This window comes from Trichosurus vulpecula, chromosome 6 (assembly GCF_011100635.1).
Source record: "Trichosurus vulpecula isolate mTriVul1 chromosome 6, mTriVul1.pri, whole genome shotgun sequence".
Classification (NCBI taxonomy): Eukaryota; Metazoa; Chordata; class Mammalia; order Diprotodontia; family Phalangeridae; genus Trichosurus; species Trichosurus vulpecula.
In genome coordinates this window covers 91,100,836-91,117,175 of record NC_050578.1, presented here as the reverse complement: position 1 = coordinate 91,117,175, position 16,340 = coordinate 91,100,836, and positions in this window count along the sequence as shown.

Below are 16,340 nucleotides of genomic sequence, written 5' to 3'. Positions count from 1 at the left end.
GATCAAATACTGTAACTAGGGCATTGATTGACACTGGGGCAAAGGCCATCTTGATTTATGGAAATCCTGACACATTTAAGCATGGAACTCCTATGACCATCACAGGACTAGGAGGGGCTGAACTCTGAGCCAAACAAGTGAAACTGATGATTAAAATTGGACAATTGCCTAAGAAAGAACATACTGTGAACACTCTACCCATTCCCAAATACATCACTGGAATAGATATATTGAAAGGCATGACTCTGAATTTGCCTGAGGGGAGATATCAATTTGCAGTAAGGAAGGTAGGAATTAATACAGTTTTAGTGGGAAAAGTAAAGATGGACCCAATCACTTTACCTGAACCTTCTAAAGTAATTACTTTGAAGCAGTATCATGTGCCAGGTGGGCAAGACGAAATTGCCAATACTATAAAGGAATACGTTGAAGCAGGAGTGTTAGTATCTACAACTACTCAATGGAAGTTTGGTACTGTATGGCCAGTACAAAAGTCAGATGGAATTTGGAGAATGATAGTGGATTATAGACAATTGAATAAAGTGATTCTTCCCTTGTATGCTGCTGTTCCAGATACTGTTAATAGAAAGGATCCAGAAATATGATGGGACTTGGTACACAGTTATTCATTTGGCCAATGCTTTTTTTACAATCCCAATAGACTCCAAACAATGGAACCAGTTTGCTTTCACATGGTAGGGCCAACAATATACTTTTACCTGATTGCAACAAGGATATTTGTACAACCCAACTATTTGTCATAGGATTGTGGCTGAAGATTTGGATGAATTGAAGTCACCTGGTGTACAGCTTAACCACTACATAGATGATATTATGATACAGGGAGAAACTGTAAAAGAAGTGGAGAAGAGTTTGATACTCTTAATTGAGCATATGAAAAGCAAAGAATGGGAAATTAACCCTGCAAAGATTCGAGGACCAGCTCAAACTGTAAAGTTTTGGGGTATACAATGGAATAAAGGACTGTGAGAAATTCACCCACAAGCTCGACAGAAGATTCAGGATTTTCCTACCCCCACCAATAAGAAAGAGGATCAAAAGTTCATAGGACTATTTGGATATTGGAGGAATCACATTCCACATATTGGACAAATTTTGAAACCCTTATATAAAGTTACCAGGAAAAATTATGAATTTGATTGGGTACTTGAACAGAGTAAAGCTTTTGAAGAAGCTAAAGCTGCTATACAATTACCTCTGGATTTATGGCCTATGAAAAGTGAACCAGAGGGAATTTCAAATGACTGTACGAGATGACTATATGAATCTGAGTTTATGGCAGAAACAACAAAGCTGAAATGTACCCTTAGGATTTTGGTCAAGGAAACTACCTTCATCTGGATTGCAATATACACCTTTTGAAAAGCAGTTGTTAGCTGCATATTGGGTTTTGGTGGAGACTGAACAACTGACTCTAGGCCATGAAGTGATATTAAGACCTGGAATCCCAATTATGGCTTGGGTAATGAGTACCCCAGCATCTCAGAGAATTGGACATGCACAAGAGGCTAGAATAATTAAATGGAAATGATATAAACAGAATAGATCAAAAACAGGCACAAGTGAAGTTTCTGCTCTACATGAATCCATTGCAAGCATTGACATTGATGGGAATAACAAATTTTCTCAACCAAGGCAACAGTTGGTAGAATCCTTGGTAAAATGGAATGACACATATGATGGACTGACTGAAGAACAGAAGAAACACGCATGCTTTACAGATGGGACAAGCAAAATATTTGGGCAATAAAAGACATTAGAAAGCAATAGTCTATAACCCACGTACTAAGAGAACTTTGGAAAGTACTGGGATAGGTGGAAGGAGTCAATATATCGAACTTATGGCAGTACATCAAGCCATCAAAAGAGAGAAAGGAGGACAGTGTCATATATTCACTGATTCATGGGCAGTAGCTAATGGATTAGCTACATGGATGCCAATGTGGAAAAATCAAAACTGAAAAAAACATGAAAAAAATTCATGGTAAACAAGTTTTGGGCAAAGAACTATGGGAAGATATATGGGACATGTCTTTGGTTACTAATTTGTCAGTTTTTCACATAGAAGCTCATGTGCCCTTCACTATGCCAGAATGTGAGTACAATTCACATGCTGATTGACTTGCAAAGATTGCTACTGAACATATTGTCCCTTCCTCGACACTAACTGATGATCTGGTACTAGCAAAATGGGTCTAGCAAACAGCTGGACATATAGGGGTCCAGGCCACACACCGGTGGGCACAAGATCAAGGTATTAGTATCTCTTATTCATTATTCAAGCAAGTAACAGAGGAATGTCATGTATGTCAATTGGAAAAGGAACAAACTGTTCCTAGGGTAATAACTGGAGAAAGAGCAAGGGGAAAAGTTCCAGCCCAGATTTGGCAGATAGATTATGGATGCAAGATAAAGGATGCAAATTTATATGTACTTGTTTTGGCCCCTATTCTGGTGTACTAGTGGCTTGTCCTCTTTAAAAAGTTAATCAAGGGATGGTCCCTTTAATCAAAACTCAAAAAAGAAAAAACAAACTGGAAGGGGAAGACTGTCAGAGTTCCTGGCCAAAGAGAAACAGGTCCAGGTACACAACCAGACCAACATTAGGGAGAGGAGGGAAAATAAAGAGAGAAATAGAAGTAGAGAGACACACCAAAAGAGACAGAGATATATCAGGGAAATGAGAAGGGAGAAGAATAGAAAGAGAAGAGAGAGCTAGAGATAGAAGGAAAGAGAGAGAGACAGAAAGCATGTTCCTCCCTGTGGCTCCCTTATCCAGGAGATAAGAGAGAATGGAGAGAGTGCCCAAGGAGCAATTGTCTCTGTGGATTTATATCTTTAGGTCTTTCTCCCTACTTTTGGTTCAACTAGGTCACATACAAGTGTCTCCAAGTCTGTTATTCTGGTGTAAGTACTGGCTCTCTTTTCTGTGCCTTACAATCTTTGAAAATTTGCCAAGGGCAAAGGCTGTCAAGTACTCTAAACCAGATTAAAATGTAATTAGGGAGTGTTTAACAAGACAACTAAAAATGCAAACAATATAGGTAACATTGGTGTGTGTGTGTGTGTGTGTGTGTGTGTGTGTGTGTGTGTGTGTGTGTTTAAGTCAATATGCAGATGGAAGGTATCTATTTCTATTTGAGTTTGACACCACTGGCCTGGGATACTGAGAAGTTACTATATTTATTTCCACCAGATTACAGCAATTAGGTGTTAGATTCCGGAACCCAGTCCAGGTCTTCTTGGATTTTCTTGAAAGGGCAGCTAGGTGGCACAGTGGATAGAGCAGTGGGCCTGGAATCAGGAAGACTCATCTTTCTGATTATACATCCTGCCTCTGACACTTATTAGTTGTGTGACCCTGGGCAAGTCACTTAACCCTGTTTGCCTCAGTTCTTCATCTGTAAAATGAGCTGGAGAGGAAATTGCCAACGACTCTATTATCTTCACAAAGAAAACCCCAAATGGAGTCACAAAGAGTTGGACACAGTTCAATCACAACAACAACTTCTTGGCTCCATAGTTAGGTCTCTGCTAGCTATGCAGTGCTGCCAATCATTTTATTGTGATAAAAAGTTAGAAAGCTCTTATCTTGCATTGTCTTACAGTTAAGCTATAACAAATGAAAATAATAATACATACCTTCAAGACTATGACAATCACGAGGACCTAGTTTGAGAAAAGTTTTGATGGGGACTTTTGAAAGGCAATATTTTGAGATCTTTAGGGCCATTTGGTTTTGTTTTACTTTTCTTTTTTTTTAATAAATTGATTAAGGATTTTTTTTCCTACCTTCTTTTTCCTGCAAAAATTTTAATACTGGGGCGGAGCCAAGATGGCTGCTGGTAAGCAGGGACTAGCCTGAGCTCCATACCGAGTCCCTCCAAAAACCTATAAAAAATGGCTCTGAACCAATTCTAGAATTACAGAACCCACAAAACAGCAGAGGGAAGCAGGGCTCCAGCCCAGGACAGCCTGGATGGTCTCTGGGTGAGGTCTATCCCACACGGAGCTGGGAGCTGGGAACGGAGTGGAGCATAACCCAGCCTGAGCGGCGTGGACCATCCAGACCAGAAGCCGGGTGGAGGGGGCCCTAGCGCCCTGATTCAGTGAGCTGCGGCAGTTACCAGACTCCTCAACCCACAAACACCAAAGACTAAGGAGAAGGTTAGTGGGAAAAGCTGCGGGAGTGGAAGGAGTTCGTGGTTCGGCTTCCAGCCCCGGGGGCAGCAGAGGTGGGGCAGCTACAGCTGCTGCTGCTTCTGGCCCCAGGCCCACCTGGTGGGAGGAATTAAGTGGTGGATCAGAGCAGGAGTGCACAGCCTGCTGAAGATCTAAGCCCAGTCTGGGTTGGGGGTTATTGGGGAAGGAGGAGTGCTGGTGTGACAGAGCTGGCACCTCCCTGCCAAACATGGAACATAGAACTCGTTAGTCTACAAGCAGTCATACCCCACTGAAAAACTCAAAGGTCAAGTTAGTTGGTTGGGAATATGGCCAGGCAGCAAAACCACACCCAGATTCAGTCTCAGACTTTGCATTCTTTCTTTGGTGACAAAGAAGACCAAAACATACAGCCTAAAGAAGACAACAAAGTCATAGAGCCTACAACAAAAGCCTCCAAGAAAAACATGAACTGGTCCCAGACCATGGAAGAGCTCAAAAAGGATTTGAAAAAGCAAGTTAGAGAAGTAGAGGAAAAATTGGGAAGGGAAATGAGAAGGATGCAAGAAAACCATGAAAAACAAGTCAATGACTTGTTAAAGGAGACCCAAAAAAATACTGAAAAATACACTGAAGAAAACAACACCTTAAAAAATAATCTAACTTAAATGGCAAAAGAGCTCCAAAAAGCCAATGAGGAGAAGAATGCCTTGAAAGGCAGAATTATCCAAATGGAAAAGGAGGTCCGAAAGACCACTGAAGAAAATACTACTTTAAAAATTAGATTGGAGCAAGTGGAAGCTAGTGACTTTATGAGAAATCAAGATATTATAAAACAGAACCAAAGGAATGAAAAAATGGAAGACAATGTGAAATATCTCCTTGGAAAAACCACTGACCTGGAAAATAGATCCAGGAGAGATAATTTAAAAATTATTGGACTACCTGAAAGCCATGATCAAAATAAGAGCCTAGATATCATCTTTCAAGAAATAATCAAGGAGAACTGCCCTGATATTCTAAAGCCACAGGGCAAAATAGAAATGGAAAGAATCCATCGATCACCTCCTCAAATAGATCCCAAAAAGAAATCTCCTAGGAATATTGTTGCCAAATTCCAGAGCTCCTAGATCAAGGAGAAAATACTGCAAGCAGCTAGAAAGAAACAATTTGAGTATTGTGGAAACCCAATCAGAATAACCCAAGATCTGGCAGCTTCTACATTAAGAGATCGAAGGGCTTGGAATACGATATTCCGGAGGTCAATGGAGCTAGGATTAAAACCTAGAATCACCTACCCAGCAAAACTGAGTATCATGTTCCAAGGCAAAATATGGATTTTCAATAAAATAGAGGACTTTCAAGCTGTCTCAGTGAAAAGACCATAACTGAATAGAAAATTTGACTTTCCAACACAAGGTTCAAGAGAAGCATGAAAAGGTAATCAAGAAACAGAAATTGCAAGGGACTTACTAAAGTTGAACTCTTTTGTTTACATCCTACATGGAAAGATGACATGTATGATTCATGAGACCTCAGTATTAGGGTAGCTGAAGGGAATATGCATATATACATACATACATACATATATATATATATATGTGTTTATGTATATATATATGTTTATGTATATATATAAGTGAATGTGTATGTATGTATATATATGTGTGTGTGTGTGTGTGTGTGTGTGTGTGTATAAGAGAGAGAGCAGACACAGGGTGAGTTGAAGATGAAGGGAAGATATCTAAAAGAAATAAAATCAGACTAAGGGATGAGAGAGCAACGTACTGAGAGAGGGAGACAGGGAGAGATAGAATGGGGTGGATTATCTCACATAAAGGTGGCAAGAGGAAGCAGTTCTGTGGGAGGAGGGGAGAGGGCAGATGAGGGAGGAATGAGTGAACCTTGCTCTCATCAGATTCGGCCTGAGGAGGGAATACCATACATACTCAATTGGGTATCTTACCCCACAGGAAAGAAGAGGGAGGAAGATAAAAAAATAAAAGGGGGGGACGATGGAGGGGAGGGTAGGTGGGGGTGGAGGTAATCAAAAACAAACCCTTTTGAAAGGGGACAGGGTCAAGGGAGAAAATTCAATAAAGCAGGATGGGTTGGGAAGGAGCAAAATATAATTAGTCTTTCACAACATGAGTATTGTGGAAGGGTTATACATAATGATTAGCATGTGGCCTATGTTGAATTGCTTGACTTCTTAGGGAGGGTGGGTGAGAAGGGAAGAGGGGAGAGAATTTGGAACAAAAAGTTTTAAAAAACAGTTGTTCAAAAACAAAAAAAAAAGTTTGTGCATGCAACTAGAAAATAAGATACACAGGCAATGGGGAGTAGAAATTTATCTTGCCCTACAAGAAAGGAAGGGAAAAGGGGATGGGGGGGTGATAGAGGAGAGGGCTGACAGGAACAGGGCAACCAGAATATATGCCTATATGCCATCTTGGAGTGGTGGGGAGGGTAGAAATGGGGAGAAAATGTGTAATTCAAACTCTTGTGAAAATCAATGCTGAAAACTAAATATATTAAATAAATAAATTTAAATTTAAAAAGTAAATAAATAAATAAATAAAAATATATTAAAAATTTTAATAGTAATCAGAAGCATTAAAGATCAATTTCTTTTCTATGATATATCCCAGTGCTTAGCACAGTGCTTTGTATATCTTAATCTTGTAATTTTTTTTATTCATTTATTACTTGTCTAACGTTCAACAATGAAAAATATTTGCACAAAATTGTGCTATCCTCCTTTGTATGCAGCTCTTCATTTTACTCTGCTTCACGGAATCATGATTTCATCATTATAGCTATGCTATCTAACAGTGAATATCACCCATATTCTTCTTTCTAATTTCTGTTCCTGTTTTCCCCAGTAGGCTCCATAGAAGTATCATGAAAGTAATACACTGTAGTACTTCCTTTATTGCTTTTATTCTGTTGCTGTTACTAATACTCTAGCCTTGTTATGCATTATGATATTGCTTTAAGGATAAAGATGACTTTGATAATATCTTTTATGTAAGTTCTTTCATTTAATCATTGCAAAGATGAAGCCTAGTTAAATACCCACCATATGCCCTTCCATTGCCTTTTGGTTAATTTGTGATTATGAAACTTCTGTAATTATAATGTACATGATATAAGGTCATATCACATAGTGGAAGGAAGGGGAAATGGGAAGGGAATAAGTATTTATGTTGCACCTTCTATGTGCAAGGCATTGTGCTAAATGCTTTAGAAATATTATCTCAGTTGACCCTCACAACAAACCTGGGAAGTAGGTGCATTTTATATCCATTTTAAAGTTGAGAAAACTGAGGCACACAGGGGCTAAGTGACTTCCCCAGGTCACAAAGAAAGAATCTGAGACCAGGTTTGAATGCAAGTCTTCTGGACTCCAGGCCTAGTGCTCTATCTGTGCCACCTACTAGCCTATTTTCAAGGAGAGAATATTGTTCTTCAAGACATGAGCTCTTTCAACAGTCATTAGTTTGCATTCATCTGAAAGCACTGCATGGTTCCCCACATACTAACTAGCATGAACTCCTCCTATTTAATTTTGGTCCCAATGTATTCTGAATCTACCGTGGGTATTCACAATAGACTTATTGTTAAATTTGGTGGCTGACTCAGTTTGAGTCACAAACAATAGTATTTTTCATTTATGTTATTTTTCCATCCTCAAACAAAGTCCTACCCTGATGCCTCATTGTGATATGGAGGTTTTTCGGGATTCTGGACAGCTATATCAGTCATGGGCAAACACTGGTAGATTCTCCTAATTTGATAAGACATCATACTTGGTAAGGGACTATGTTTGTTATCTGAATACCACAGCCAAAATTTGGAAAGAAACATCCCCAGTTGGGATGAATGATTTGGCCACAACAACTTTTGGAGTTAAGTTTTATAGGAACTGAGGTCTGTATGAGTGGAAATAGTATTCCCGACAATGAAAACTATTTTAAATAACCGAAATACTGAATTTCAGCTTTTGAGTCACGGATAATCAGTTTATACTTTCTCACATAGCTGTGGATTCTATTCAGGAGGCTTCATAATTTACCCAGACTTAAAATAATTAGTACAAAGCCATTTGTGAATGGAAGCAGCCTGTTACAAGTGACCTAAGTATAGTTGTTTTTAAATGATAAATTTTAAATTGTACTCTATTTACAGATTGCCCTAAGTTGAGAATCAACCGTATTGAAATAGGCATAGGCTCAACTCCCACCAAAGTGAATGGAAAGAAGCCATGATCTTTTTAGCTCCTGATTAGTACAAACTCTAGATGCTACAGAAACCTCAGCAACAACTTCTTTACTTAAATAGGTGATTTTGATGCTGAAATGACAACTTTTGAAAACATTCTTTTTATTCACGTTAAGCTCCTGTCCCTAGCATGATGCAAATAATAGGTAAGGAGGCATTAACTTGTCCTTGCTGATAATAGAACCTGGTGAACTAAATGCAAATATCTGTCAAGGCTATAGTACTTTGGGCTTGATGGTCCTGCATGGGATGCTGATGCTAGTTGGCAGAAAGACAGGAACCTCCCTGTAGATTAAAATGCAAATGTTATTGCTGAAAACAGCAATATGCTGAGAGGCCATGGTGCCTTTTAGCTTTCTGACAGCAGCCTGCTGAATCAAGGCCCTGAATCACTCAATATCGTTAAGTATCTATCCTATTCTGTTATTTCATAAACATCTGCTGAGAGACTTCCTATGCCAAATACCAGTTTTAAGGATACACAGCCTTCACCATTAAACAATCGTGAGACTAAGCAATTTCTCCATAATTAATTGTGCCCAAATATCTATCTTTAGAGTAAGAAAAGGAATGGAGGGAAGTGATGGTAAAACACTGTGGGTGTAGCAATTTGAACTTGACTTTTACTCAATAGGAAAGTTTATAGCCCAAAAGGTAATAACTGGAATGGGAAAAGAATGGGACAGAGAGAAAGGAGGTAGAGTATTGCTAGACATTCAGAAGCAAAGGGTGTATGTCTATAGATGAAATACAAAATAGAGAGCTGAGAAACTTGTCCATATAATTAAAGTTAACTTTAGCTGAAATATGCAGTTTTTTTGGGAGGGGGAGAGAAAAAGATATTAAATTACCCCAAAATGTATTTCATATTCTGTCTTTGCCATTTCAATTTATCTATCTATCTATCTATCTATCTATCTATCTATCTATCTATCCATGGAGGGCTATAGATGTTGATATAGAGAAATATATATATGCATACAAATATATGTATATGTATAAACATGTATATATACATATTAATGAATGTGAATCTATACATATACAGTTATGTGAGTTATATATATATATATATGTGCATATATATATATATTTTCCCTCCATCTCTAACTTTATTTTTATTCATCGCACAGATTAATTCAGCTTTTGATGTTCAACGCTACAGCTCCCTTAGTTGCTTCTTCCATCTTATTGGATGGCTGGAGTATAGAGTAATAAATTCCTCCAAAAGCCTCCCTTTATAGAGGAATCAGAATTTTCCAGATAAGACTCCATTTTCCATCAGCAGCCAGTGCTTGTTTTCTACTCCAGTGCCAGGCAACCTGGCCATACCACTCTTCAGCTTCCTTTTTTGTATGATCTTCCCTCTTCAGATTTGAAGCTCCTTGACTGCAGGAACTGTCTTTGTTTTTCTTATCTGTATCCTCAGTACAGAGCAGAGTGTCTAACACATATAAATGTTTAATAAATTGAAACTGAACTGAAATCTCTCTCTCTCTCTCTCTCTCTCTCTCTCTCTCTCTTTCTCTGTATTTATATGCAAAGCTATCATCAAACTGTTAGTGCTATGTCTTTAGGTTTTGAAAGATGTCATTTAGATCCAAGACAAACAACTTTATTAATGGTATTATTATTCAAAATAATCATTTAGTCTATTCCTCCAAAATAATAACTTGTCTTATAAAGCATATTATGCTTTCAAAAAAGCTGAATAAATATGTGGTCCTATTTACCTCATTTTAGAGCTATGGAAGCAGAGACTCAGCAATAACTGAATGACTTCTCCTTGATCCCTTAGATAGCAAGTATTGGAGCTGGAATGTACCACCAGATCTTTTGACTGTAGGGCTTTTTCCCACTTTACCAAATGTTCCTTCCTTATAATTGACACATCGTCTAAATATGTAACTTTTGTTGATTCACAAACCCCATTTCTCACAAAAAGATTTTTGGATATATTTCTTCATCTCAAGTGAAGTGAATTAATTATACAGATAACTGGGAGTATAGCAAAAAAATGTCTTATACAGTTGAGTTAAAAAATCCCAAAGTAATACTTGGGTGTTGCTTTTAACATCCAAAGAGTTATTTTTTGTATGAGATTATACAGTTACTAAGCATTTTGTCTATTCCATATGCTCACTCTATGTTTTGTCTCCATAAAATTGCTGTTTCAATCTTCCTTTCCTTAGATGGCTTCCATCCAACATCAATTGATTTAGGAAAATTAATTTAGGTTGTCTTTCATGGTAGTTCTTGTCTGATGTCTGATTGTGATATGGAGGTGACCCTACAACCTTGAAGGCTATGCCAGAAGGATGCAAGCTCTTGTAAGTGTATGTGATTGTAGATCAACTGAAAAAGGAATAGCCTATTGAATTTCACAAAGGCTCACATCTAAGAGTGTCATAGGCAGAAGGAATTCTCACCACAAGAATTCTGGAAGACCATCCGGCAAGCAATTGCTACTCACCACTCCCAAGAAAATTATGGATTTTTTGAAGCAGTCAAGTAATTTTCATAATGGCCTGATGAAAACACACTTAGCATTTGACACATTCTAGTAAAATTATGGAAGATATTCTAAAGTCAATTACAAATAGTTTGGGGAGTTTTCACCTTTAAAAATGTGTATAATTCCACTCTTACTTCCAATCAATTTGACTAGTCTAACATTATTTGTAATTATATCAAAATTAGGCTCTTCTTTGTGGGTACTTTTATGTTGCTTACCTTTATACTATTCTCTCTGGCCTAGCATTTGGAGGTTTAAACAGTTGTTACAACACTAAGGGCATAAATACGTTATCACAATGAATTTTCTGACTTTTCTATAGATTATTCTTTGTTATTATCATTTTTGCATTATCAGATCAGTAATAATATTTAACATCAATACCTAACATTTTTAATAGTGTCTATAATTTTCCAGGCACTGCTTTACAACTATTATTTCATTTAATCCTTAAAATACTCTTGGGAAGTAAGTGCTGTTATTGTCCTGATTTTCCAGATGAGGAAGGTAGAGGTAGACAGAAGTTAATGGGCTTTCCCAGAATCACCCTGCTGGTAAGTGCTTGAGATCAGATTTGAACTTGTCTTCTTGATTCCGAGTACAGGGCTTTAGCCTCTGTGCCACCACTGAGAAAAAGAATGCAGATACCCACATTATAAGTTTGCTTGTGGCAGACATATATTTGAACTTGATGAGAACTATTGGTGAAAGGAAAATCAAAAACAACATTTATATTGCATTTGAATACATCATGAAACATCTCTATGATTTTCTGGTAGAAGGCGAAATTGTGGAATCAAAGTAGACTGGATTACTGACCTATGCTCTGAGGGCAGAAGCTATCATGAGAGTAACTTCCTTGACATAGCAATATGGATAGGGCTTTTTTATTTAATTATTTCTTTTTTTACTTTGGTGAAGGAGTTCAACTATAAAAAAATAATGAATGTCATCCTCAGTCATTAAAGACAGTAGTAAAACAACTATGCATGGATAGGCTACATCAGTATGCCATGTAATTCTCTCCACATCTTAATAGTATTTGTAATTAGAAATATCGGATAAAAGAGGTGACTGCCTCCAGCAGCTGGCCATGAATGTAAATGAAAGTCAAATTTTACTATTACTGTATAATGCAAAATAAAAAAATGCTTTTCTATAAACTACAAATGGTGTGAAAGCCTCATTATTTCTAAAGAGTGTAGCAGGGATAATGTCCCAAAGGTATGATTAATGATGACAAGGAGGAAAGAGGGGAAGAGGAGGAGGAGGATGCTATTTCTGCTGCTGCTATTTTGAGTTGGATTATTTTTTTCATGTTTTCTCCCCCCAATATAATAATGTAAAGCTTGTTGAGGACAGGGACTGTTTCATTTTAGTATTCATAGATACTGTTTCCAACATGGAACTTGGCATATAGAAGAAATTGCATAGGATCATAAATTGTAAATTCATAGCTAGATGAGATCTCAGAGACCAGCTAGGGCAGCCCCTTTATTTTAATGGATAATTGGAGCCTAGAATGGTTAAGTGGTTTTCCCTGAGGAATATAAGGAGTTAATAGTTGAACAGGGATTTTAACCTTGATTCTGTGAATTCATATTCCATTGTACCAAATTGCCACCACTAACACCATGATGGTCAGTCTAATTAAACTTGAGGATCATTTAAAGTCCATGAAGAAGCACACGATGGGCATGAACAAGCTGCAACACATTACACATAAGGAATCACACAGAAATATGGTATGAAGCATGTCATGACAGCAAGGTGTGACTAGAAATTGTGATAGACTGGTCATGTACCAGTGGGAAAGCCAACTGATATAGAGACCAATTATTTTATTAATAATAACATGAATTCAGGAGAAAATGAGGAAGACCCACAGGATACATGGTGGACTTTTTATGTAAAATGTATAGGGAAGAATGGCTTGGAAGTCACATGGCTTCTCCAGATGTGGATGAGTTGCTCTCTAAGTGGCTGGAGGTAATATTCATATCAATAAGCTCACAAACATTAGGGTATTGGAATATGATAATACCTGTATAACTTAAGGATGTAAGGTTTCATCAATAAGTAATTCCTATACCCATACAGATTGAAACTTCTATAACTTAGCAGATTGTCTTCAAGAGTTGTGACTAAAGAATTATTTGTGATAAGGCACTCCGCACTTAGCTGGAGTGGTCCTCACATGACTCATATACATTCTGTCTGTAAATAGGCCTTGCAAGCCTTTTCAGGTTGGTGCTGGGATTTCCCAGAGCTAGTAAGTTTCTTCCATGGCTCAAGAGAATCTGGAGTTATCTCTATGCCAAGATGTCATCAGAAAAAAATTTTAGTGGAGAAATGATAATAGTACATCATAATTTATAAAGTACTTCATATTTTATTTAGAACTTCATAGATTTTATGTTATTTGATCCTGATTGTTTACAGTCACTTGGAGGGGAGAATGGGACACTTTTTTTTTGAATTTAGAAATTGCAACTGTTTGCTCTTGCCTTCCCAACTTGGAAAGTCTCTAAGCTTTCATCCAATTAGAAATCAGACTACCTAATGTTGTATTGTTCCTTTTTAATTAATTGGTCTTATTTGATTAATTATTTTTAATGTATAAAAATCTATCTCCCTCCATTTGGATCCAGCCCTCAGCTGATGAAGGGGCCTGGTCCCACTTTGTTAGGCAATTGGCATACATTGCTTAATCAATATGCTCAAAAGATCAAACCTTTTTCCTGAGTGTAACAGCAATGTTACTTGCAGCTACTATGGCCATGGAAGGCCAATAACACCAGCACACAGGAGGGCTGCTAGCACAGGTTCTTTGATCTGCTTTTGTAAGGAAAGCAACTTTAAGGGGTTAACGTCTCATTTTAATTAAACATACATATATCATTCACTTAGTTCAGGAGAAAAAGTCAGCACCCTGAATTTCAGAGCAAATACAAACAGAAATCACAAGCAGAAATGATAAACAGATCAAAATAACACAAATCAAAAGACAGGCTTCTATTTGTCTGACCATAGCAACACATACACAATTACCAGAGAGAGAAGCATCAACAGCTGGGATTCCAAAGGTTGGGGGGCTCCAAGGGCTACCCATAATCTCATCTGGCCAAATCACCAACACTCTTCCAATGAGTGTGCTCCCAAAGCAAAATATCAACCTCAGATCATATATACCCTGTTTAGGGCCCTGGGGCCTAATGCCTACTTAGAAAAAGAGTATAGGCATGAGGCTTAGCATCTACTTAACAAAAGGGTGTGGGAATGATCTTTAATCACTAGCACCCTACCTCATATATTGTTTCTAATCAATGACTCTTGATTGAAACAAAGGCAAGGCTCAAAAGCATTTGATTGTCTTAAGTGCTGAGAAGCACTCCAAAACAAAAGGCAACAAAAAAGTCCCACCCTGCTTGTCATTACACTGAGTCATTTCATCTTTCACCCACAACAGAAGTATTTTTCTCCCTTTATGGTATCCTACTTAATTGTAAGTAGATCTGTACTAGGCCCAGTTTGTTGGTTCCTTCCCAGAGTTAACAGAAAGTATTTTCTTCCACATAGGGTATCATTATCCCTCAATCTGATACTGCTCTCCATTAATGATATTTCCATCTCTGTCCTCACTTCCTCTGTCATCAGCCACGACCACACTAGCAAGTTTTGCTGCGAATTCTGATTATTGGCAGAGACAATGATGGTTCTGATGTCATCTAGGCATATCATTCCACCTCTGAATGTTAATTTACCTTTTTTTAAAAGAATAAGCACAAAATAAATAGCAATGACATTTGCTCATTTGCCCTATCTCCCCCGCAGTTTATATTATTTCTGCCTTATTTCCAGGGCTGTGCTGATTAGTGCTAACCAACTGGCTTTCTAGGGGGAAAATGTGTGTGACAATTTTTAAAGTTTTGATATTCACTATTAATATTTTCTCCATCACTTTTTAGTCTAGACAATCAACAAATCAAGCCTTGATTTGTACTATTTGCCAATTTCTGAGGTGTGAATGCTCATATTAAATTCTCACACTAAAATTTTAACAATCAGCTCTCCTTAGCCAACAAGATTTAGCTCCAGCACATCACAGTGTCACTTCCCACCAGGAAGGAAAGGACCAAAAAGGGCTGTCAAAGAGACAGATTATTCTTTAACACTCTCACTTCTAACTTAAGCCCCCATGAGTCATGAGTCCTTCTGGCTTTTCAGCTCTTCCTAGCTACTCTATACAGGACCCTCATTTACTCAAAGACATAAACAGACTCACCAAGCCTGCACATTTTGAATTGTAACTAGGGAAGTGATATTTATTCATGTTCCTATAACCTGCTAGAAAGGGCAAATCTAAAAATATTGTTTAACTGGGCTTTCATTGGCCAGCTTCACCTCCCATTAACTTCAATATTTACACATTGTTTTCACTAATATAAGAGTCTTGTGAAAAGTGGCCATTTTTCTGTGTCCCCAATGCCTAGTAGAGTGACTGGTATGCAAATAATAAATTCTTATTGCATGAATGTATTCAACTCCCTTACCCCAAGAGGAAATGCCATTGAGCCTTAGAGGGTTTAATCAATCAATTAACAAAATTTTATTTACCATCTAAGTGCCAGGAACTGTGTTCAGTACAGCTTAGGGTCTATTAAAAGCCTTTGGATTTTATTTTTTTCATTTAATATTACTTCTATGTGATATGGAAAATTAAATTTTGAATCATCCAGTCAAATCTGCCTTAGTTCTGTTCAAAGAATTTATCTTGGCCATTTCCAGATTTTATGAACAGTAAATGAAGCTCGGGAAACTAACATTGTATAATGACCCAGACTTTAAGAAAAGCATATGTATATATGTAATTCCTAAGTATGTAAAATTAAGCAGAAAAAGATAAAATTATAGTATAATAAAAATGCTTTTTAATCTTCCCTTTTAATTTACTTAATATTTAATCTCCTGCTACTTTTTAATTATTTTAGTGCAGCCTGCTTAGATTGAATTAGTCTTCAAAGCCTTCATGGAGTTATCTAAGTAATTTCTCCCTGATTGAGAATATCTTTTATTATCACTATATTCATTACTTGTTATTGAGAACTGCTCATTTAAAAAAAAATGTACACTCCAGGGTTAAACTAGACAAAAGCCTCTTAAAGAGACACCTTGTAGCCTTAAACACAGTAGCAAGCACTTACAAGACATTTCCTGAGGTAATATCATTTATAGTCCTATCATTAATTGACCTCAGTTGGTCTTACAAAGTAGGAACCACTCATCTAAATATCAATAGTCTCTCAACTAACCACTGGGAGTCAGAGGCACTTCATTCATCTTATATCTATCTTACCAA